The 24,129-nt window shown below is 47.3% G+C and overlaps 1 protein-coding gene across 2 annotated transcripts in view; it reads right to left on the reverse strand.

Annotated features, from left to right (window-relative positions):
- LOC143368221 (uncharacterized) overlaps positions 1-9,488 on the reverse strand; it is an 88,010-nt gene extending 78,522 nt beyond the window's left edge. For both annotated transcript variants that reach the window (XM_076810729.1, XM_076810728.1), the window contains exon 1: positions 9,284-9,488. The gene's annotated coding sequence lies outside the window, so the exon portion shown is untranslated. The remainder of the gene's footprint in view (positions 1-9,283) is intronic.
- Positions 9,489-24,129: the final 14,641 nt, after the last annotated feature.

Consider the following 24,129-nt stretch of genomic DNA (forward strand, 5'->3'; position numbering starts at 1 on the left):
AAAATTTCATCTGAAATACCAGGAAAATCGAAGAGTCCCGAGAAAATTCTCATTCGTTCGAAATATGTCGTTCTTCGCGATTAGCCAGGAAACTTTGCTGCGAGTACAAGTTCCCTCGGACTCTCCCTGAAAAATGTTTCGCGCCACCGTGAACCGTATTCGTCACGTGTCCCCGTTTCATGAATATTCCTTCTTTCACAATCCCCATGATGAAGGCAAACTCCAGCCATCGCGAGCGTGACGATCGTCGATGACCGACATCGTTCAGATACGTGGCGGCGTTCCAAAAGCAGCATGCCTGGTCTCCTTGATAAACGACGCAACTTGATAACGCGACAAGGAAGACTATAATACTAAAATTTCGACACGTGCCCCGTGAAATGACTTTCGGGATCGTGAAATCCTTTAAAGCACAGACTCTGATTGGACTAGCAAAGTAGCTGCGCTTAAATGCTCAAACTATGGGGAGGGTTTTAAAATTTTTAAGGCAGACTAGCTGCAACTTCGATCCAGAGTCCTGAAGTTATTTCAGAGTAGCAACGGACCTTCGGTTGTAGCATTTTTTTTGGCGAAACACCAGGAGCTATGATTGGAGTAGTAAACGCAGGTGAATTCGATCGAAAAACTCCGAATTTTCGCTGCTCCGGGCCTTTCTTCGAGCTTCATTCGATTCCTCGAGTTTCATCTCCGCCCGGCTCGCCAGCAGGCAGTAACTCGCTTTAGTATCGGCGCGAGTTCACGGCTAGTTCTCCGTAAAAAGTTTTACGCAACGACGGCGAAGGGCAGAACGAGCACAGGCTCGGATGGAATTGTAATAAAATCGTTAACGAGCCACTGGCAAAGCGGTCGTTTACATAGAATCGCGCAACGCTTGACGCGCGACGAACTTTTGGGCCAACCTTTTAAACTTTCGAAGGGGCCTAGCCAGCTTGCCTGGTGTCGGCGCGAAACGTGATTACACACCGTCAACTATCGAGGGTGGAGAAACAGCCCATTACCGCGAACGGTAGCTCCCGTGGCCCGGCCTTTGGCGACGGTGTCGAATACGCTGAGATTGCGACCTTCGAGAGGCGCTGCGATGACTAATTCGAGGGATAATTTCTCTGATCGAGGGGAGGGTTAGATTTGCTAGGACAGATGGGGTGAAAGGGATGGTAGGGTCGCGGTGGCTGGAAGTCTGAAGGAGCGGGATGTTTTGACGAATGAGGAGAGGTGATTCTTTATGTTGGGGAGAATTTGGGATCAGTTGGTCTTGCCTGCGAAAGGGATGGCTCGAAAGGAGGTCGTGGAGGTAATTAGTGAGAATAAAATGTCCATTCGTAAGGCAGCACAATTGTTTGGAAGGTAAACTAAACCTGGGAAAAAAGAAACGCAATTTTCAATCGGACAATTCGGATATTTGTGACGAAAAAGTACAGCACGATATTCGCTTCTTTTGCGAAGAATTCGGAAAAGGTGGTGAAATGGGTTCCGGTGCACAGTATGTGGTCAATGGGTATATAAAGAATGTTCAGAATGGGATACCCCTGAAGAATACATTTGTGATACATATACTAATTAATTTTGAAATAAAAAATAATACAATTTTTTATTGATTTAACAGTTTTCTTATCTCTTTTATAAAGAAAAATCTACTTTTTTTCATTTCTACCAAATGACTACTTTTATGTTATTCCTCCCAATTTTGGTACAACGTAAATTTATGCTTTCTAGATCACACAAAGTAGACACTTCAAACTATCAAATAATATAAAAAAATTAACAAATGTGTAACTTGTTGAAATTTTATAGCATTTACTGCTTATGTGGCTGGAATAACCCTGCTTTCCCCTACATACGTCAATCCAGCCCACTCCGTCTTTTGTAAATTCATGATCTTCCACCTCTTTATTGGAAAGAGTAGCCCCAATGAAATATTAAATGGTATTTAATAGGTAATTCCCCGCGCCATCGATTCGCTCCTTTTTTTGCGCCAAAACGAGAAACGTTGCATAGAAGATGGCGCACGTTCCGTTCGCCGAAGGAGGCCATCGGTTTCTCGAATTTAACGGGAACAGACGAGGCTGGCCTTAATACGCGTCAAATATCGGCGAGCGCGGCGCTCGCGAGATGATTTACGGGCCCAGGAGGGCTGCAGCGTCGGAGGCTGGTCCGAAATTGTGAATTCGCTCGTCGCGCGAGCCCACCCCGGAGAATTTCATTTGTGAGAAATAACAGGGACGAAATTACGGGGTGAGCAAACTAATTATGCGAGACGACGCCGACGCCGCGCAGTATGTAAATACAAATTATCATCGAGTGCTGCAGCCCTCGGGCCTCGAGAATTTTCCCGTGTATTTTCCAAATCTCCACCTCCGCAGGCTGCATTTCGAGGCCGAGTTTTTCCCTCGTTTCGAGATTACATCAAGCCCACCCCCCTCGAGGACTTGGACCACTCCAACTCCTACACCCGCTGGTGCAGCTCGAGAATCCTTGTTTATACTTTAACGCGCTACTTCCAGGGAGAAACTGTTTAAGAGGGAACGTTCGTCTTCGCCACCCCTTCGCCCCGAGGATCGAGCAAACACCCTGCCAAGAGTGTTTGGCGTTCCGGCGACACGCTCCCGCCTTTCGCCCGCCGCAAATGAAATTTTTTTAAATCCCCTCCCATACAATCGGGCGAACGGTCGCCCGCCCTATCCCCTCGAACAGTTTATCTTATTTCGACCCAGTTCCGACGTTTAACTCTCGCCCAGAGGGGAATTCATCGCTCGTGGGCGTCCAGCGTCTAGAATCTAGACACCGAGTGCAAAAACGGGGTCGGCGGTTTAATTCGTCGCGCGTAAAAGCTACAGAGGTCGCGGGAGAGAATTAGGAAGCACGTTGTCCGTAACCTGAAATTATTTTACACTCGCGGTCCTCTCTTGAATGTTAAGAAAATTTCGTAACGAAACTCCGCCCGCGTAATTTATTTTTGGCGCGCCGAACCGGAGCAGACTACCCTTTACGAAAATCACGGTTGCTATCAGTAGAACACTGTGAAATATAGAGACAGTTGCTCTACCACCACTAGGGTCGACTTTTGAACAAACCGGTTTTCGAATTCCACTATTCCCAGAAAACCGGTTAAACCGGTTTTCGAATTCCACTATTCCCAAAAACCGGTTAAACCGGTTTTCGAATTCCACTATTCCTGAACCGGTTACACCGGTTTCCGAATTTTCACAACAAAATATAATTAAAATAGTAAATAAATACTTGTATTCATTTTTAAAAATTTCTGTTTCCTTAATGTTATGGAATTACAAAAATATAACAAAATAAAATATACTCCATCTATAAAGAACGAAAAAAAATATAATAACTAAAATCCGTAAGAAAATATAAATCTTTTAAAAGGTGGCACCCAATTATAAATCTTTATTCCATTTAGTATTTTTTTCTGAAAATATGAACTCATGCAGAGTAGTTTTACAGTAAACTGTTACCTATTACAATGTGCCTGTGCCCGAAGCGATTTAAGGTGAAAATGTTAACGTTTTTAATTAAATAATTAATTAATTTCTGCATATTAATTCCACTACATAAAACCGGTTTTCGGATTTTACAAATTTGTAAATAAAAATCGGTTTTTAAACCCGGTTTTCTAAAACCAACGAACCCTAATCACCGCTGTAATAAAGAAGATACATATTAGAGGTTGTAGCGACTTGCAAGAAAGAAAAGTATGCAGGATCCACTTAACGAGACCCGCTTCGGTGTACGCGATTTTCCATCGCCGCGTTAAAAGTCCCATGACTTTCCGCCCCATTCGCGTTAATAAAATGCAGCGAAATCAGCCACCGCGAAATTAATCTTGATCCACTGGCAACAGTTGGGAAAGTCCGCCCGTGGCGCCATCAATTTCGCATTTTTCGGTTCAATCCGTTCCGCAACTCCAGTACGGTCGACGTAGGGGGAGGCGGAGCGGAGGGGGGGGGGGGGAGGGGTGTAATAAATCTTGCCCGAGGTGCAAAGAAAGTGAAAGAAAAAGTGAAGAGAAAAGGAGGATACGCGGCGGGTGATGCGGTTCGGGCGATTCTATGGCGAAAACCGTGGAGAAGTCAGTCTCCGTGAAACGTGCCAGGAATGCGGGCTCCGCGGAACGACTGGGACAATCGCGATACAGAGCAAACACTAAGGGTACCGCCGCGTCGCGGAGTGTGTGCAGAGCGTCAAAAGTGTCGGTCGCTCGACAGCCAGCGAGAAGAATAGGCTAGAAGTGGGAAATGGGACAGCTACGACGCGGGAGAAGCCTGCTTTCATCGCAATTGCTTCGTGAATCGAGCAACTTCCATTATTCCATCCCCTGGTTTAATTTCCTACGGAACGCGAGCGAAGCCGCGTTAAATTCGTTTGTTTCTTGCGGCTCTCTTAATCCTTCCATATTCCACGGGCACGTTCTTCGCATTAAACCAGCCGAATTGGCCCCTGATTTATTACCCAGCACTGGGTAGCTCTAAATAAGAAACACGCCGCGTTGGACGCGAACTGCCGCGTTCGCTCTTTTTCCGCAATTTTCTTATTCGGCCGGTTAATAACTGCGCGCCGCCGCGTTTTCTTGCCCCGCTTCCCCCACGGGCCGTGCAACTGGGAAATTTATTGTCATCGTCAGATCGTACGTACCCCCGTAATACACTCTTTGCCCTGTTTCTTCTGGCCCCGCGGTCGTTTCGCTTTTCCCTCTCGTTGGCACGTGACGTTAATTGGATCCGATATAACGCGAGAAGGATCTCACGGGCGGAGGGGCTGCTCGGGCGTCTTTCGGCAGCCGAGACAGCGTGGAAAAAGCTTGTGCCGCCGTGTAAAGTGTCGGATGCAACGTGTCCCTGCCGTGCTATTTGCGGAGTGGCGTAGAAGGAGATTCTGCGAACCATGCAAGTGGTGTCGAAGGATTTCCAACTTGTGTGTCGTGCTCGCAGATGGGAAAGATGAATTTTTTCTACGTTTAAATATTTCTGGGTTAAATTCTGCCAAGTCTGCTACCTATAGCTGTGTGCTTAATCTCTAGAATTAAAGCCGGGTCCAGACCTGAATGAGCATACGCTCAGCAGGCTGAGCGCGCACGAATATTTTGATGTGGACCGGTGAAACGGTAGCCAGGACCGCACGCTTCTACGTCAGAAAGGGATCATTTTTGTGGATTTTTGAAAATCTGGCGAGTCAGTCATATTTCGCATTCAAAGACACAAAATTCGTCCATTGACACTATTCCCCTATCTCTAATAGTTCTCGAGATATTCCACAAAAATGATTTTTCAACCCTAACTTTGAACGCAGTTTTCAACCCCCCAAATATGAAAACGGGGGAAAATAAAAAAACACGTATTTCTTATTTTTCTGTCCTCTATAACATATCTAAAAATCAAAATGATCAGAGACGGACACCTAAAATACTCTCCTTGTGAGAGATTATCTACACTATGACAGAATTCACTTGCTGAGACCAACTGTGGCAAGTAATCAGAACTTGCTAGAGTTACTCTCAGGCGTGTTTACGCAATGCTGACATCGACTCTCGCAATAAACGTCGCAAGTTTATCGCTTAGAAGCATAGGAAGAATAAAATGAAGCAAGACGAGGCGTAGCAAGAGCCTACCATTATGCCTTGAAATGTTAAAGTCACCGAGCAGCGTTTCAAGGAGCCAGACCATCGTACTTGTTGAATACAGGGGAGCAGGAGTTCGATGTGTGGTCTGACGTGTATCCCCCAGCGGGGAACGCGGCCAGGAATGAGTTCGTTACGAGAGAAATTCGCTGAGCCTATTACCATATCAATAAGCCGTGCAAAGGGAAACACGGAACGAGATTCTTGACAAGGATTACCATAAATATTGGAGGCGTGGCTTGGGGTTGCCGAGCAAACGAGCTTTTCAAGAATTACTTCGGTGTATTTCAGGACGCAGACGAGACTCGACAATGTTATACTTTAATTTCACCTATTCCCGCGATATCGGTATTAGCTACCTGCGCGAGGGCGCAGATGATTGCCCAGGCTCTAATTAAAGAACTCCCAAAAGAACTCCTGAAGATATCTTCCAGCGCTCGGTCATTGGCAATAATTATAAACACGAGAATGTGTCGCGAGTGGCCGTCGTCCGTTCTCGTGGACGTCAAACCGCGCGTAAAGTTCAACGGGATTATTCCTTTCGCCGACGCCCGCAATGGAACTGATTAAATTGTTAGACGAGCTTATTAGAGGAATCGAGCCGGCGTCCGTCGAGTAATTACCGCTGATATTTCCTTTATAAGCTGCCCGTTAAATTCAGCCGCATTATCGCCAGTCATATTATCAACAGACGCGAATCCGTGCGCTCGTTACGCGCGCCACGAGTCGCCTTACGCGATTCTAAGGACTGTCGCGATTCTATTTCGCAGTCGACGTTGCGGGCGGCGTTGGCGCTCGATATCGCTGCCAGGGGCTTTTGTGCGGCACGACAGGGCTGCCGTGACACACTGTCACACGAATCGGTCTTTATCGATAGATCGGCGTGGAACGTTAATTAAACAGGCCCCGATAACGATTCGACGGACAGCTGCATCAAGTCGCGAAATTGGGCAAGGGCTTGGGGCACTGAAATACCCAGCTCTCCAGAAATTACCGTGCCCGCGTAGTCGGGTAGTTAAACGGTCGCGGACTTAGGCACGTTGGTACCTAGGAACTTCGAGTTTTAATCAAACAGAGGAGGGAAAAAGTTGGCCACTCTTTATCTCGCAATTTCAAGTTTAACGAAGATGTTGCCGAAGAATTATATTTCCGACCCAGGCGCGAGTACTTTCCAAATACCAGAAACGAAAGAAATACTACGTACTGGGAATAATAACAGTGCTATCGGAAGCTGTTAACTTGTACCACGCCAGAAGCACTATCGTCTCCTTTATTTGCTACCTAGGATACCTTATCAGAAGTTCTCAGACGTTCCAGCTACCGTTTACTACCTCGCGTTACACATCGAGGCTTTTCAAGTATAGGATATCTCGCTGAGGAATAAAGCCACTCGACTTCGCCCTCCATCCGCGACGAAGTACGAGCAACGGTAACGGAAGAACACACAAGTGAACGAGGAAGCTTAGTTACGAACGCGCAGCAGTCGCGAGCCTTCTGCCAGCCTTAATCCCCGGTGCAATATAAACTAATAGCATTAAAAAGGACGCACGGAGGCGACAGGGGTGGTCCGGAGTTCTAGACAAAGGGAATCGTCGCCGGCACGAAATTGAATGCACTCGTAGGCGACTGTAATGCGACAATTCCATCGCGATTTCGTTCGCGAATTGCCAGCTTCGCTGGTCCATTGTTTGCCGGCGGGTGAACTTGAAGCAGGCAGCTCGATATCTCGGAAGCGGGTAGACGGCCGCTGCGAGCGGGGCTTCGAGGATCCCGTCGACTGTTTGATCTCATTACGAATTGCTTGATTCGCCCGGCGAGCGTGCTTAACCGGCCTTTTCGAATAATTTACTGACTCCCGGCGAAACCGCGCGCTAATAATTCGCTTTGTTGCGGCTCGGTTATTGTCTGGCTGGAAATATGCTGCGGCTCGTTTTCTGACTTTTCGCTGGGCGCACGCGGGATCACTGACAACGCCATTGTTCCACGATCATTTTACATTCATAGCGCCTCATTCAGGGAATCACACTTCGGTTCAACGCGACTCGATGAAGTTCGACGGCGCGGAAGCTCGAAGGTACGTATATACACCAGCTGGAAGTTCGAGGTCGGGGAGATACAGAGGCTTAGACGCCCTGGTAATTATGTTGAAAGGATGGAGGGATGGACCCTTCAATCTACTGCGACGAGCAGCTCAACTTTCAGTGAAGACCCCGGTTCGCCGGTGGAAGAATCCAAACGGAGGGGAAGAAGTTTCGAAGCTTCGGTATTTAGTAAGGTCGTGAAACTTGAGATTCTGATTCGTGAGTACCTGGAGTCCCTCGAGCGCGAACGATAATTTTAATCTTGCAAGTATTACCCCGTTACGCGAGGAAGACGAAGAGCAGAGAGGCTCTAGGAGCGGTACTCTACCGCGCGATCGTGGCAATGAAATAGTATGATTCTACGGAATGACCCTAGCTCGCAGCTGCGATAGTCGACTTAATTAACCATCGCTCTACCGGCCGGTCCTCGTCGCGCCTTCTTCGCGCTCTCCCACGATCGATATCCTGTCCCCCTTCCCCTGCCGCGATAAGAGTTATCACTGACGGAGGGGCCATTATTGCCGCGATAGCATCGACTGCTCAGACCCCGCGAGGAACACATTCAGCCTATTCCGCTCAGCGAAACGTCGAACGCCGACTGTCTCACCCTGAATAACCGAACGGATTCGGATCTCGGAAAGTACCGGGTTTAAGCCGGCGATTTATCAGGACAGCCGGATCCTCGCGATCTCCTTTTATCCGAGGTATACTCGTTACACTTCAAGGTTACCTCGCGAGTTACGCGCAGCGAAGTTTGTAAAGGGATAACTCCGATAAGGTGCGCGCCGATCTCAAGTGCGATCTCTGAATAGCTGTGCGCAATTTCAGCCGTTGTTTACGTTCGAAGATAGAGCGGACTCAGCGCAGTTTCGTTCAGGGAGTAGACCGCGTTACTGTAGAGCAACGGGTGACCGAAATAATATCTTATTATCGGACGGTGGGGTCGCAAGTGCCTCGGACTCGTGTCTCGTGACTCTTGGCGTTAATTAACGCGTCAAGGGTGGTTCGCGTGAAATTACGCGTTCGATTGAAACGGCGCCGTGTGACGCGTTCAATGTTACAAGTCGAGAGGGGTTGGGACGAGATAGTTCGATTTCGAAACGCAACGGTGTGCTTGTAATTATCTGCTGCTTTCAAGGCAAAACTGTTCGTAAGAATTAGTAACAATTATTACCCATTAGTACCATCTATTGACAGGTGCGGGTGTGTTCGATGTTAAACATAAACAGCAATTGTTGATAACCAAGTAGATCTCTAGGATCTAAACAGATACGCCGAAGGTGTACAACAAGAAGCTTACCAAACACTATTGCTTCGGAGCTTCGCTACAGGTATCTACACAGAGGCTTCTGACATGCGACAAACGCAACACCTTCGTTCACCCCTATCGCTCAACTAAAAACTCTCGTTTAAACGACCCCACGATCTCGCGCCACGATCATCCCCAAATACACCGTCAACCTCCTTTCGCTCGCGCCCGACCCAACCGGGCCTGCGAGCTGGCCTCGCGGAAAACCGCCAGGTAGGATCGAGCCTGTTGCGACGAATCCCGGCAAACAATCTCATAGACGCATACCTGTTACGCCGTCGGGGCGTCTATTTCCCGCGTCGTGCTCCTGGGGGACGCGGCTGCTCCGCTCGCTCGAAGATCAACGGCGGAGGGTTGGCCTTTCCCGCGTAAACACCAGGGTGAACGTGCCAGGTGGCGGTGCGGAAGGAACGGCGACAAGCGAGTCTACCGGTTCGTGAAACGCGACTGCACTGACGAACGGACGCGACCGCTCGCGTCACGACGCCGCTCTGACGGACGCCGGCGTCCCGTCGCCTCGACCCGGCCGTACCAGGCCTTGCACCCTCTACGGCGCCCCTTCCAGGCCGATACTCCTCCCTCTGTGGACGGGCGCAGGCGTGGTGCGGGAGCAGGTAGGAGCCGCGACGCCTGAACGCTGTCGACACGCTCTTCTCGTGGTGCACCTACGCTGGCAACTCGAACTCGCTGGGACGGTGGCTGACGTGGGCTGCACACGGCGTCATTGACGCACCGCGTAAAGACCGCGATCCAGGGGTGACGGCTGAAGCGCGACGAGGCTGCGACAGGGGGCAATATGCGTGCGCGTTAACGTCGGAGGAGGGACGTGCTTGGTACGGACAGGTGTACCGAGCGACGCCGAAGTTTGTACGAGGAGTTAGGAGGGATGGGCGGCAGGGGGATCATGGGCGGCCTTTGAAGTACTTTGCATTTGAAGTACCGCGGGGTTGCTGCTGCGGAGCGCATCGAAGAACTCAGCATTGCTATATACGTGTAGTTATGTAATTGTATGTGCGAGCTAAGTCCGGATTAGGTGTCAGGCGAGCCAGCTTTGGATTAAGCACCCAGGTGGAGCGCTAAGGTTCGCGGAGCGTGTTCCACGCAGTTTTACGAGCCAATTCGAAAGTCTGACCACGCTCAAATTGGTCTAATTCCCCTCGTTTCTTCCACGTCTCGGGTACGCCATAAATCCGGGCGGCCGTAGTAAAGTCTAAGTTAAGAGTAGCCACGGTCGCAGACACCGCAGAGTAAGGACACCCTGAACTAGACCCACTTCTATAGAATAGCGTGCTTAAAATGCCGGGGTCGCCTAATAAGAAATTTCACGATGCTTCAATGTTGTATTCGAGTTGAGAAATTGCGGGGGAAGCTTCTCGGTGAAAATTGGAACGCATTCGAGGGAACGAGTTTGACGATCCCCTACAACTAAATGGGAGCGATGTTTGCGGGGGACGATCTTCACGGGTGCAAAAGGGAATTGGACGTGATTCGCGCAAGCTGCTATTTTTTTTTTCTTTTCGTATCGATTTCTCTCGCAGCGAACGATGATGGGACCGACGTGGGTCTTGCAACGATGGGTTCGGCAAACGTACGACGAGACGTGGAGAAAGTTACGCTGCAACGCTCTTATTTCCTCGAGTACCGCGATGCCTACGCATATTTGCGCGCGAGTAATATTGGCATCGATTGCGTCAATGGTAGAGTACATATTTAACAGTCGGGGGAAGCGTTATTAAAACGCCTGCCCACTTGTTAGCTGGAAGTCCTTTGCCACGTCGCACGCTTTAGAGTCCTTGATAAAGCATGACCATTAATACGCGAGCTCCGCTTTCATACCGCGCGCGGGAACGAACGTATTATATCCATTTTCTCCCCTGGAAATGAAACTGTCGACCTTCCCACGGCTCCCCTGGCCACCAATAAACGCAAACGAAGTCAGACGTCGCGTCTCTTTTTTTGTTCCTTTCCGCGGCACAAACGAGCGCGTGCAAGTGCTTCGTTAAACGTTCCCTAATGTCAGCCGCGGTGGTACTCGCGATACAACAATACACCCCGCCTCACCCATTCTTCGCAGATGAATAACGCGGCCTTTCTCTCGCAAATTTTGCGAAGGAAAATTTCTTCCGAAATTTTAACGCGACTGCTCTTTCCAGAGAGCGTGGCATTTTTTATTTTTTCTAACTCGCACGCGTGGGATATGGGAAAACTTTCGAGAGGATTCAACCCCTCAGCGATGGTCGAGTCGGATTCACGCTAAGCTTAGCAATCTCGAGGAGCGCGTTGTTAGACGCGAATAAAATTGCAGCTGCAGACGCCAGTGTCGCGTTTAATATCTTAATGGAGCGAGCCAGATTGCAAAGTACCAAAGCGTAAACAGCCATGGTCGTTAGACCTTTACCGGCCGTTGGGCATTATGACAGCTGTGCGTTTGATTTATTACGTCCTACGGCGCTTTACTCCCATGACTATTTTATCGTGCCACCTACGATCCGCGGATGAACCTTTGAAGCTTATCACTTCCCACGCAACGAGGAATAGCGTGGAACGCGGCAGCGGTAGGTATTTTCGCAAGCCACCCGTAGGACACGATGCACTGAAACTTACCACACGTGTGTTAATAAAAGGCCGCCGACATTCGCCACGTTTTTTCTTGAATATCGTGTTCCAGCGTCTACCAAAGTCCCCTGGTGTTCGCAGAGGTCTCCGTTGAGGCAGGTCGGTTTACCAGCGCCAGTCACATCGGTTTGCTGGCCCGAGTCACGTCGGTTTACCAGCTCCAGTCACGTCCACCTTAGAATTACAACATCGATTTCAATTCCCATGTTTCCTCCCTTCGCGAACAGGCGGAAGCTAGATGACCTTAGGACTTTAATTTCACACTTCGCTTTGACGATGAAAACAGACTCTGTCGAGTTAAGGGGTTACACCTAGTCAGGCGGCCGAAAAGAGGCGAATGTTTGTGATTTTTTTTTTGAAAAAGCGGAAGCATATATTCGTGCAGAATTTTCTGCACTTAAAAGAGCAACATCTAAAGAACATTTGGTAATTTTTTCGTGGAAAAATATTTATGTTAATAATAAAGTAAATTCCCACATTCAAGAAGCCTTTTTAAAAATTTGCTTTTGCGGTGAGCACTGCCATTCGGAACCAGATCATCTAAAATCAAAATACAAAAAAGATTTCGTTAATATATTAATGTATCCTCTAATTGACGGAGGGAATTTCCGAAATATTAATTTAAAACAAAATGACGGCTGTTTAAAGTTGAAATCCTGATTTCGTCTCGCGTGATTTTTGCACGAAAAAATTTCAACTTTAAATAGCCGCTATTTTATTTTAAATTAATATTTCGGAAATTCCCTCTGTCAATCAGAGGATACATTAATATACTAACGAAATCTTTTTTGTTTTCTGATTTTAGATAATCTGATTCCGAATGGCAGTGCTCACCGCAAAAGCAAATTTTTAAAAATGCTTCTTGGATGTGGGTTGTTACTTTATTATAAACGTGAATATTTTTCCACGAAAAATTTACCAAATGTTCTTTAAATGTTGCTCTTTTAAGTGCAAGAGGTTCTGGAAGAATATATGCTTCCACTTTTTCAAAAAAAATTCACAAACCTTCTCCTCTTTTCGGCCGCCTAACTAGGTATAACCCCTTTAGAGAAAACATTCTCCACTTCTGAAACCCATTCAAACAAAGTGCATACATCAAATCCCACTTTAGGGTATTAAAATTGCACTTCTTTTTCTACGAGCTTCCTCTGCGCATTTGTTACGAGTAGCAGGTTCTGTACATCGACGATATACCGCAGTAGAGTTAATTTCAAGCGAATCAAAAGGAATTCTTTGAAGAACTCGGTATCGCGGTTCTGAAAAGCTGCCGCAGAAGAAAGCATTCGCGGATAAACGAAGGCCACGGGACAAGAGGATGCTAACGGATCTAAAGGGATAAGAGCTAATGCTCTCTATGCACCTCGCCACCTCTGCCGCTGTAAAGTGTCAAAGACTCTCTTCGCGCACTTGTTCGGCGAACTCGTAAATATTGCATGCGTCTGGTAGAAATTGGAATCCTCGGAGCACGGGCTAAACACTCGGCGTACATACTTGGGTCTCGATCTTCTTGGCGCGCAGTGTGTCTCGCTTTTGTTCGACTTGAGGGAAGGAAGGAGGAAATTACGCTGAAACGCTCGAGTTACGAACACTGGGGTTAATGAGTAAACAGAGTTCGATTCGTTTCCCGAGCAACCGTTCAGACGTTGATCCCCCGAGGATTTCGCCCCGCTGGAAAAGAGCCGTACAGTTTACTTGGACTTTGATTCGCGTGACCGCGTATCCGCGATAAAGGGCACGTGGAAGGCCCGAAATTTCCAACCGAAATGCGAGTGCACGCTTCCCAAAGGAAAACCCTGGCTGCCTTCGGCAGAGGCAGCGATTCAAAATTGTTGGTGCAATAAAAGGTGCAGAGTCACGTAAGCTTGCCGCGTTCTTTGTGTATTTCTTCGCGGGAGGGGACGAACGGAGCTTCTCCTTTGAATACAGAACTGCACCGGGTCAGATCGAGTGCTCGAATAACACTGCGAAGCTCGACAATGATCAAGTCGATGTACAGAATGCAACATCGAGTGATTATTTCGAAATTTCATTCGTTCTTAAACTACGCTCTATCAGGATCCAAGATCAATCGTGACAAAGCAGAGGCAACTTTTATGGAGTAGAAAATTCTCCGTAATTCTCTCGGATAATTTATTCATAGCTATGAATCCGGCGGCGTCACTGCGCGCGTTAATATCACTTTGCTGATAATAACGAGATCCAACGCGTCCCAGGTACCACGCTCATTTTTACGCTTCTCCCGGGCGATTTCAGTTCCGGCGACTCGTTTGAGCGGCGGCGGGGAGACAGGGAGTGGGTGAGATTCGCAATCAAGCGCTACGTCGACGGACGGATATAATTAAGCAGAGAATTAGCAGCGAACGTATCGCGAGGCACGCCGCCGGGGGATGCTCGCGGGCTCTAGTATTTCGCGAACGGTTGCCGCTGCCGGACGCCGACGTGGAATTTCAATAATCCCGGCGCGTTGCCTCGCGAGTCTTTCGGGATTTCCAATTTTTCACGGGCGGACCGTGGGATGGAGAGTTGACCCGGCGAGAGTGGGGTGGAGAAACGAGGGGTGAGGTCGAGCGCGGGAAACGCGACGCGAAGAGGAAATTCTAGGCTGGATATTGCGAGATGGTGCAGACCGCTACGCTGCCGCCGATTGTTCTCTGGCGAAATTCCGCCTTCCGCCTTCCTGCCCCTTGACTATTCCTGGAGGTCCCTGCAGCAGCCCCGATATTTTCCGCCGTCGCTGTTATACCGAAGACTTCCGTGGAGTCGGGCAGACGGTGAACCGTGGACCCTCGTGACGTAGGGGAGACCGGGGCTAGTTGTTACATTTTTCAGTTTTTTATTTTTTATTCTGTTTTGCATTCCATATTCAATACTATCAATGACTCTCATTTAAAGTACGTTCTTTCCTCTACCGATGACCGCTATCGCATGTAATTAAACGAAAACTGTGAGTTTGAAACAAGCACTTTTGAAGGTCGAGATATGTTGTATCAACGTGCCCCGAGTGGGGGCTAGTTGTTACGCAATACGGGGCAAGTTGTTACAGGATTAATTTTTACGAAACGAGGCTTATTTTGAGTAACATAATTATATTTTCTTGGACAAAAGTAAATGTATTAATGGTAAGAATTTATTACAGTAAATGTACAATAAAAAATCTATTTTAAAAATAATAAAAACAACTACTGAAATCAGTTGCACTAATTATCGTCGTCCGTTTCATACGGGGACTCGTGCCTATTATTTGTGGTGGTTTTATTTCTCATCTGCCTTTTGTTTACTGTATGTTTGTTTATATTTTTATGTCTTCAGTTTCCTTTTTAAAAGTTTTTAATAAAATCTTTTTAGGTTTTGAAAGCTATAAATTGATGCCAGTTTGGTGTATTCTTATGTTCTCGGTACGAATCTGTAGCTAAAGGAACACTGCTTCAAACGTGGTAATATTAATTTACACACATTTATCTGTCTGTTCGGTAGAAAAGATTGAAGTAGAAAGAGAAAAGTTACTATTAGTACCGAAAACACAAAAAACTGTAATAAAGTGACAACGCGTGAACCGACTACAAACAAACAACACACACAGCCGTGTATGGTTGAAACACATCAGCCACTTCATCGTCGAAGTGATAGCCCAAGCGAAAAAAATTTAAACTGCTTTGTAACAACCTGTAACATCTAGCCCCGGTCTCCCCTACGTAATTTTGGCTGTTGAGTTACATTTCCCTTCCGGCATTGCGTCCCAGTTCCCGCGTTCCTTTCTCTTTACGTACCTCAGTGTTTAGAGCGCCTGGTAGGAATATCCACTTCAGAGTGCACGGTAAGAAATGAGGAAGAAGGATAAGACCGTTTCCTAATGGGGACCGGAGAGGAGCTTTCTGTTTATCTGATAAGGCGAATAAACTTCCCGTAACATTTCGTCCGGTGGTAGCCCGTGCTCAAGGGGAGGAATTTCGAGCCCCTTATCTTGTAACAGCGCACCGAAGTGTCCAGCGAGGAATAAGGAAGCAGGACGGAGGAACTGTCTTGCTGTTTCACTGATTAAGCGAATAAAACTGTTGTAATGTCGTAACGTTCCGCGTCGAGTGGTTTAAGGTGTGGACCCAAGGCGAGGAATTTTAAGCGACCCACCGCCTAACAGAAATATACAGTCGAAGGAGTCTTTAGCGCCAGCGGCCTTACTTTTACGTTAAGTTAAAAGTCTGGTTGGCGGAGGCATGGGGAAATTTTCATTTTAGGCGAGCGCGTTACGGGGATATTCAGGTCACCCTCGTTCTCTTCAATGGAACGTCATATATTTTTATCAGCACCTTATAGTGTCCCTCAAAACGAGCTCGCACTGCGTCCTCCCCTATCCACCTAACGCTACACTTTGTAGGTTAATGGGATTGCCAGCAAATATCTGAATATGCCAACGAAGCTGAATTCGCGACAAATGGCCGATGAACCAGGGGTGCGTGTAAACGCCCTCCGAACTTCCCGTAACAAGTTTCTACAACTTCCTTTTCTAATCAAATTCACAACTCTGCTCGTGGATCATTCGACGACCCGCGAACAAAATTCCCACTGCTACGACCACCGATCCTACCCACACAGAACAACAGTGGTTTTACTGTACCAATAAATTCCCAGCTACGTCACAGATCAAATAAAGTACGAAGTACAGTCTCGATTTTAGATTCGAAAAGCCACTTCGTTCGACCTGTTTGCGGATTCCACGGGTCTATACCCCGACGGGGGGGGCTTGCAGGGCGACTGGACGCTACTACGGCAAGGAAGATCGATAAGTAGACGACATCGGGATCTCGTAAAAGGCTTTCGAAGGTTTCCATCGGTAAGATCATTGATCCAGGGGACGAAGAGGGCCCCGGCCGATCGGTTTGCTGTCCCGCCACAAAAGGGGATGGACGAACCGTTATTGTCCCAGTTAGGCATCATCCCCCGGAAAAAGGGAGAGCCCGTGGAGATTGAAACACGGTAGAAGGAAGCGTACGATCCGATTCGATTCGCTATTGCCACCGGCCGGTTTCTCTATTCCATCGTGCACCGAGCTTCCTCTCGATGTTTGTCGACCGAGGGAAAGGATCGCGGTGACGCGCGTAGAAAAGGGAACCTCGTTGTTCTTTTGAATCTACCGGAGAGGGAGGATCGACCCGATACGTCGGACTTCCAGGAGACTGATTAGGAGTTCGAGCTGGAGATACGGGGCGAAAGTGAATTAAAGGGGACGGAGGAAAGGGAGGCCAGAGGGAAAGTTTCCGAGGAAAACAGGGTGAGTCGAACCGCCGATGCTCCTGCGTGGTTTCGCTGCAGCAATTAACGATTCTTTATTAGATTGAACTTGGATCCTGGGGAATAAGAAAGCGAGCTTCCCGCGTAACACTCGCGTGATTGCATTTGAAAAACAGCAGCCCCGAAGAAAGGCCGAGCACAGCAAAGTGGAGGGTACGAAACAATCTCCATTCCCGATGCGTTCACACACCGAAGAGTTCGGCGCATTCGTCCGAAACACCTGTTCTCCCCGCAATCACGAAGTTTCCCAGCGTCACAGGGGAAGTTTCTGCCGACCACCCCCTGGAACCACCCTCCAGCAGCCTCCGGCGTCCTGCAGGGCTTCCTCCGAGCCTTTGAGAGACACTGGCCCTGGATGGCGCGCGTGGGTGTGTCACGTAGATAACTATGACGGCTGTATGGATGTGTGTGCCCAGGATCGGCCCGTTGGAGCTCCATTCAGCGGAGCTTATTGCCGCCGTTACACCGTATGAATATTGCATGCAACCGCCAGACACATCGTATCCCGGCGCTATCTGCTCGAGCAGCGCCAGAGCACCTCCTCGCATCTATTTACGACGGCTCGATGTCCAAGGCGTGCGAAACGGATCGGAAACTGTTCGGCCACGTTCCGCCCGTTCCATCCACGACCCCCTCTGTCTCGTCCACGACACACGGCGCTCGCGGAACTCGTGGAGCTTATAGAACTCAAGGAGCGCGCTGCCTACCCCGTCCGAACGAATTTGAAATTACAGTTAACAGGAGTTCGCGCCTCATCGCCTCGCGGCGACTGACGTTAATTCCAGCGCGACTGGCACTTGAGAGGCATTTAATACGCGGCTGAGGGGATCCACCGGAACGCTTAGCTACACAGTATCGCGTCCCGAGGAAGTCTGGTCATCTTTCGAGAAACGGAATCGATTAATCAAGCCACCAATCGAACGCTAGGTTAATTATATAGTACAGCAGCTGTGACCCGGCTCCTAATTTACTTGGTCCGTAGAGCCGAATCCATCCTCCCGGTTTACAAGGGATCCCTTGTTTGTCCCGGCGAAAGATAGCCGAGCGTTTTGAATTGCAGATAGGCGGGAGTCACTCTATTCGCGTTATTTCTAATGGCCGGACGTTACCAGGGGTCGCGCTGCTCGATAAAGGGTCACGGTATCTTTTATATTGCGCGCCGCTGGACCACCGAAATTCCTCGATAAAGCCTGCTGTATGCGCCGCACGCCCACGCCGGCTCGTACGGTTCGCGATAAGCCGAGGGGCGAGTTATCAGAATTGCGGTCCCAGTATCGGCGAATGATATGTTCGGAAGGCTGAAATTCCGCCTTTCAGACCCTCTGCTCCGCGCGAAATGTCTCGTTCTCGGGGAAGCTTAATAAGCTTCTTAGCTGGTGCCTGAAGGGAACACGAACGCTCGACGCGGTTTCACTGATTTCCAGCATCCCCGAAAGGGATCCGAGGGGAAGTTTCCTTTATCGTGCTCTGTTGTCGCCGGGATAACATATCCGCCGTAAATTCTGATCTTTCATGTAAATCGGCTTGGGAAGGGTTGGATGAAATTGATTGAAAGGGCGATAAGTGGCTTAGGATGTGACGCGAGGGTGTCCCTCTTTGGATCCACGGTTATCAGGGTCTCGGGGAAGCGGAGGACGAAGGGAGACTCGGGAATTCATGCTGGAGTTCGTGTCGACGATAATTTCTGTTGCATTCTTCTCTGTGTATCGATAATATTCAAGCAACGAGCATCTGAGGAATCTCGTCCAATAAATACTGATTTCCTCGCGGATTTCTTCGGTTTAATTCGTCCGTGGCAAGAGGAAAGGCAACTGTAAAGGCTACAGACGCGATTTGCATTATTTAAATTGCGAGAAGGATCCCCTGCCCAACTGGCGCGATTCCCAGCCCCTGCTATTTGTTTCCCCCAAGGTAGAAAACATCGTCAAAATCACCGGATGCTAAATAAAGTAAATCTTGACGCAACTTGTGCGAGAAAAGCAGCCCCGAAGAAAGCAATTTAAGTCGACGATAGATGCTTGAATCGATGGCTCTTTCGAGCACCGAACGCACGAAATGAAAGTTTCCTAGGTGTTTCAAAGTAAATGTATACTTAGAGCCTCTCTTATTTCTTTCAGTTTACTTTGTAGATTACAAAATGATAGACGTTGCGAGTAAAATATTCAGATGCGCGAGAGGTCACTCGACGATTATATTAAGTGTCTAGGTGTGTCAATTTTTTCAATGTTTCAATATTAAAAACGACTAGTGGAAAAGCAGTAAAATTCCAGGTTTAAAATTAAGCACTACCTTTAAATTTTGCGAAATACTTTATTTACCTAGTTGGAATTTCACTTGAAATTATAGAAAAATACGAAAATTACTAAAATTATTCAAATAAATTTAATTATTAAGCTTATGAACCGCGAAAGAAACAACCAAGATATCGCTTGTCTGGTGGACTTTGTTAAATAGCATTAAATTTACTACATAGATGACATGTGGCTAGATCTGTTGCTAAAGTTACATATATTTCCATTTTGTAATAAATACACATTTCCATACATTTTCACGCGAAAGTAATATATATTAATTCCCACATATTTTTATTTTCATTTTCATGCTTTTATGTAAGCAAGACTCGCTTCAAGCAGTATATTAATATGTTGTTTGTAGTTAAATCTTACTTAATTTTCACTTTTTTCAACTGTGATTCGAAGTACCTAGCTAAACCTCACTGAAATCAATTTCTGAAGATAGTTTCAGATTCAAGACTAAAAACAGCATTACTAGTCATTTTAAAATTTTCAAACATTTTACATTTGCCCACAAAATTGACACCTTAATTAACCCTATTAAGTGTCTCTGATGGCGTTGGAGTCACTTAAAGGTGACCGATGTATCGGCAGGGCCCGAGGCAACATGCAAATCCTTTTTCCCAGCGAATCCAAATTGAAGTCCATCAATCCGTCTCGTCTGTTTAAATATATCCAGCATTTCGAGCGAGAATATCCCCTCAAGGTGCAGCGACAATGAAAGCAGAGCGCGCCGCGCACGGTGAACGGCTTGAAATGTTAATCTTCGCTCGTCGCGCCATTTGCATTCGGGTCCCTGCGATTAAGGGTGATTCAAGAATGTAATTACCACGGTCCCTTTCAATGCATTATCGTCGGCTGGAGCAAGGAAAACCTTAACGACGTCGAAGCACAGTCAACGGGACTCCCATCGAATACAAAAAGTCGAGCAGGCCAAAATGGCTAAAGACGATCCTATTAAGGAAACCGAGGCAAGTATTGCAAGAACTTCCCATCCATCATCCCATTCGTCAAACTTTGACGAAGGCACGACAGATTCCGAGGACACCGCCAGGGAGCTTCTGCTCGCACAGAGCAGCTTCAAAAACTTTCTCTACGTTTCTTGATAAAGAAGCGTGTCGATACAGTGAGAAATGGCCTCTAGAGCGGGTTCCGGAAGACGAAGGAGTCTCCTTTGGCCCCTGAAGCGTATAAGAGCCTCTAGGAAATAATTCGCCGGTGCTATCAGCGAAATTTCGCCGTCGACGTTGAACCAGCACGCTCGGTTCCGAAGCACCAGCGACTGCCATTTCTATTCAAGTCAGCAATAAAGAAACGACCTCGAAACTTCTCAACCTAATTAACCCCCAACCTAAAGCCTCTCGACTTTCCGAAGTCATAGCTCTTCCATGAAGCATAAAAAGAAATCTCAGAACACAGACTCTAACTGACAGCAGAAAATTCCCAACGACACCTACAACTCCCCCTGAAACCTTACATATTTTAATATCCATCGCATCAATGGTAACCCGTCTCCTATGCATGCCGTTGTAATGCCGCGCCGTTGAAGAAAACCCGGTGCCATTTTACTCCAGCGATATTGCGACCTCAACGTGAAACGTCTGAAAACGTTAAAGCCCAAGGGACCGCGTGGCGACGAGCCAGCGACACGTGGAGAAGATTTTCATTCAGCTCGAAGCGACGTGATAGCAGACGCCGCTCGAACGAGCTGACGCTCCCGTATACTTTAATATTACTAGCCTACTTAGCTCGAGTCTAGAAAATTGTCTCGTTCGACGTTACTGCGCTAACTACTCTTCCCCTTTTATTATTTCCGGAATTGGGCCGTTCCAGACGTTCAGAATGGATCCCGGCGCGCCTGTCTCAGTGCACAGCTCCGGGAGTGTGTAAGAATTCGTCGGGACACTGAGCTTTATAGGGCACGGAGCAAATCTGTTTCTACCAGGAGGCGGAACGCTACAAGTCGTAATGGAAGTGAATGCTCGCGGGTTCTGGAGACGCGAATAAGACGGAAACCGAAGAGGGAAGGATAGTTAGGGAGTTAAAGGGATGGTTTTTAGGGCGGGGAAATTTGATACAGTCTTCCCTTGCATCGATGAGAGCCGCGCGAACTATCCCCGACACGGCTGCTCGACCGATTAAGCGCTCCCCTATGCCCGAAGGGATCTTCAGCTACGAGAAACTCCAATATCCAGTTTTTCGTGACTTCGCACTTCCTCTCGTACGTCGACGCCGGCGAAACTCGCGCGAGATTATCTACGGCGAGATTCCTCGGCGGAGGGAAACTTTCCCGGGGTTTCCACGGCGATATCGTCTATCTCCCGCTGAGCAAAAAGTTGCTGGAAGATTATGAGCCAATTCGGCCAGCCGATGGCCCAGGGAACGCATTCACCTTTCCTATCGACCTGCCTAGCTATAAAAAAGAATTCTTATTGCTTATCGCCGTCCTTGGACAGGCGAGTTTCTTTCATTCCGCTGTGATTCAACCAGTCACGCTGAACGATGATGGATCTGTTATCGCCATGCGCTTTAGGTCGGGCCTGATGAAATTTTAAGGGAGAACGATGTTCTGAGAACTCTCTGGTCGAAGAGAGTGTTTCGGGCAGTGGTACCGCGCGAAACTCCCTTCTCTACCGAGCAACTGTTGTTCGCGCGACACACGCGTGAAAAATATCGGAATCTTTCTTTCGAGGTACTTTTTCTAATTCATAGGGGTTAGACAGTCTATTCTCGCCACGAGCTACACCCCGCCGTTCCTGCCTCTTGATTTTCCGTGTTTGCCACGAGTTACGCTCTTCCCTCTGCGAATCCAATTACTTCTCCGCTCGCAACCCCCCGCGCCTTTCGCCTTAATCGATCACGCAGCGGGTGGATCCACCATTTTGTTTAACAAATCCGACTCCGGCCGCGAATTCTGCCACGAAACTCGCGTAGTCGGCGTCGTTTAATTATCGTCTTCGAGCAACGACCGTTTAATTGCGCCGCGCGTTTGCTCGTTTTATTGGGTAAACAGATCGCGACGATTGCCCCGACGACTCCTGACTCCGTCGTTCGATACGATCCGACGACGGCCCGAGAATTCGGCGAACGTTTCCGGCAGAATTTCCATCCAGGAGAGGGCCAGTCGATCGGCGCTTTAATTTAGAATCTTCGATTTTCTGTCGTCCCGTCGCGACTCCAGCACGATGAATTTCCTTCGCCTATTTCGAGGAAGGAATCTGAACGGATTCCACGGCTCGCTCTAATATCTGCCCCTTATAACTTTTCTAATATCTTTTCTATCCTCCGAGCATTCTGTTTTTAAAAAATTCCCCTGCTCTCGTGCCCTCAGAAGCTGAAGAAAGCTTCTTGAGGATGATTGGGACGCTTCCCTGATTCGGAAAGGTAAATCTGGGAGAGCAGGATTTTAGAGTACACCTGGAGGCGGTTTCGGAGTCAATTTCCTCTGGAGTGAAGCAATATACAAGAGGCTCGTTGTATATCTTAACCGCAGACAGAGGTCGGGGGGCTTTCTGAATGTTTACGTTCAATTATACTGTATTATACAAATAATAATAAAAGTGGGAAAAGTTTGAGCCACTTGTGAGTTCTGAAGCTTGTTATTTATTTGTTTTTGTTTATTTATTTTACGGGACGCACCCTTTAGTTACAAAAAAACATATAGCTAAGTAAGAGACAGTCTGTAATAATAAGCGTATATGACGGACGGGAAAAATATACACATAGTCGTTTCGCGGCATTTACACAAGAGTAGAACATAGAATAAGATATGTACATAAAAAAGTGCCTTAAACAAAAAAGGAAGAGATATATACATAAAGACATAGAGATGTGATTTGATTTTTTATTGAAACAAAATCAGAAAAGAGAGGGGAAAAATAATAATAGCAAAGGTAAAAGTAACAATAATACTATGGTAATTTATGCTCTAGCTGAGTAACCACTTGCGGCTTGAGTCGTTGAAGCGACCCATTAAAAAGTTCTAAACACGAGAAGAAAGAGTTCTTCGTTTCGCAGCATCTATAAATGGAGTCACGCGTACCGTAATGAGACTTAGGATATCACGAAATGCTGCCCTTGACGATTAGAAAAATACGTTTTTCAAGGAAGAATGTGACATGAAGGAAACTGTTGAATCTTGGAAGAGAATCTTATCAGTATCATAAAAAATAGAATTATTACATTATATTTTTATATATTTATATTTATTTAAGTATATCAACGGGATAAACCCTTTGTTATAAGAAGCAAAAATCGCAGTCACACGAGCATAGAACAAACAATTAGGAAGTACAAAAGAGAAGTGATTAAAATAAACAAAAGCAGAGAAGTAAGCGCAGAAGAACCATTAATGATAGCGACAAAATAGATATAAAAAATCTTAGTAATAATAACAGCAGCGAAATTATCTTTCAGTGGAAAAGTAGGCAGAACTGGTGAATTCGTGTGCAAAAATCTGCAAGAAGTATGTATCTCACGTTCGTTTCTAATACTCCAGTTCTACGCTACTGTCCGTCAGCATTTCCCCGCAATTTCCATTACCCAGCGCGCGTTAATGAGCGACGGTAGCTTCCATCGCGCGAAATCGCGGAAATCTCGCGTTGGAAACAATCGGTTCGTTTCGAACTCGTCGCGCCTTTTACCCAGAGATCCCCACAGGAATTCTGCGTGTCATCGAACCGAGGAAGAGGCTCGATACACCTGCAGTTACGACTTGGGGTAAAATATCGCCGCATGCATTTCCACCCCTCGCAAAACCCCTTCCAAAAGCATTTATCGCGATTACCTCGTCTCGCAACGCGGAAAAATATTAATTTATACGTCGACCGCAAATCGATGGGCGTTTATTCGTGCAACTGATTGTTTAGAGCAAATAACGAGCGCCTCGTGCGTTGTACGTCGCCGTTGGTTTAAGCC

Source organism: Andrena cerasifolii, chromosome 4 (assembly GCF_050908995.1).
Source record: "Andrena cerasifolii isolate SP2316 chromosome 4, iyAndCera1_principal, whole genome shotgun sequence".
Taxonomy (NCBI): Eukaryota; Metazoa; Arthropoda; class Insecta; order Hymenoptera; family Andrenidae; genus Andrena; species Andrena cerasifolii.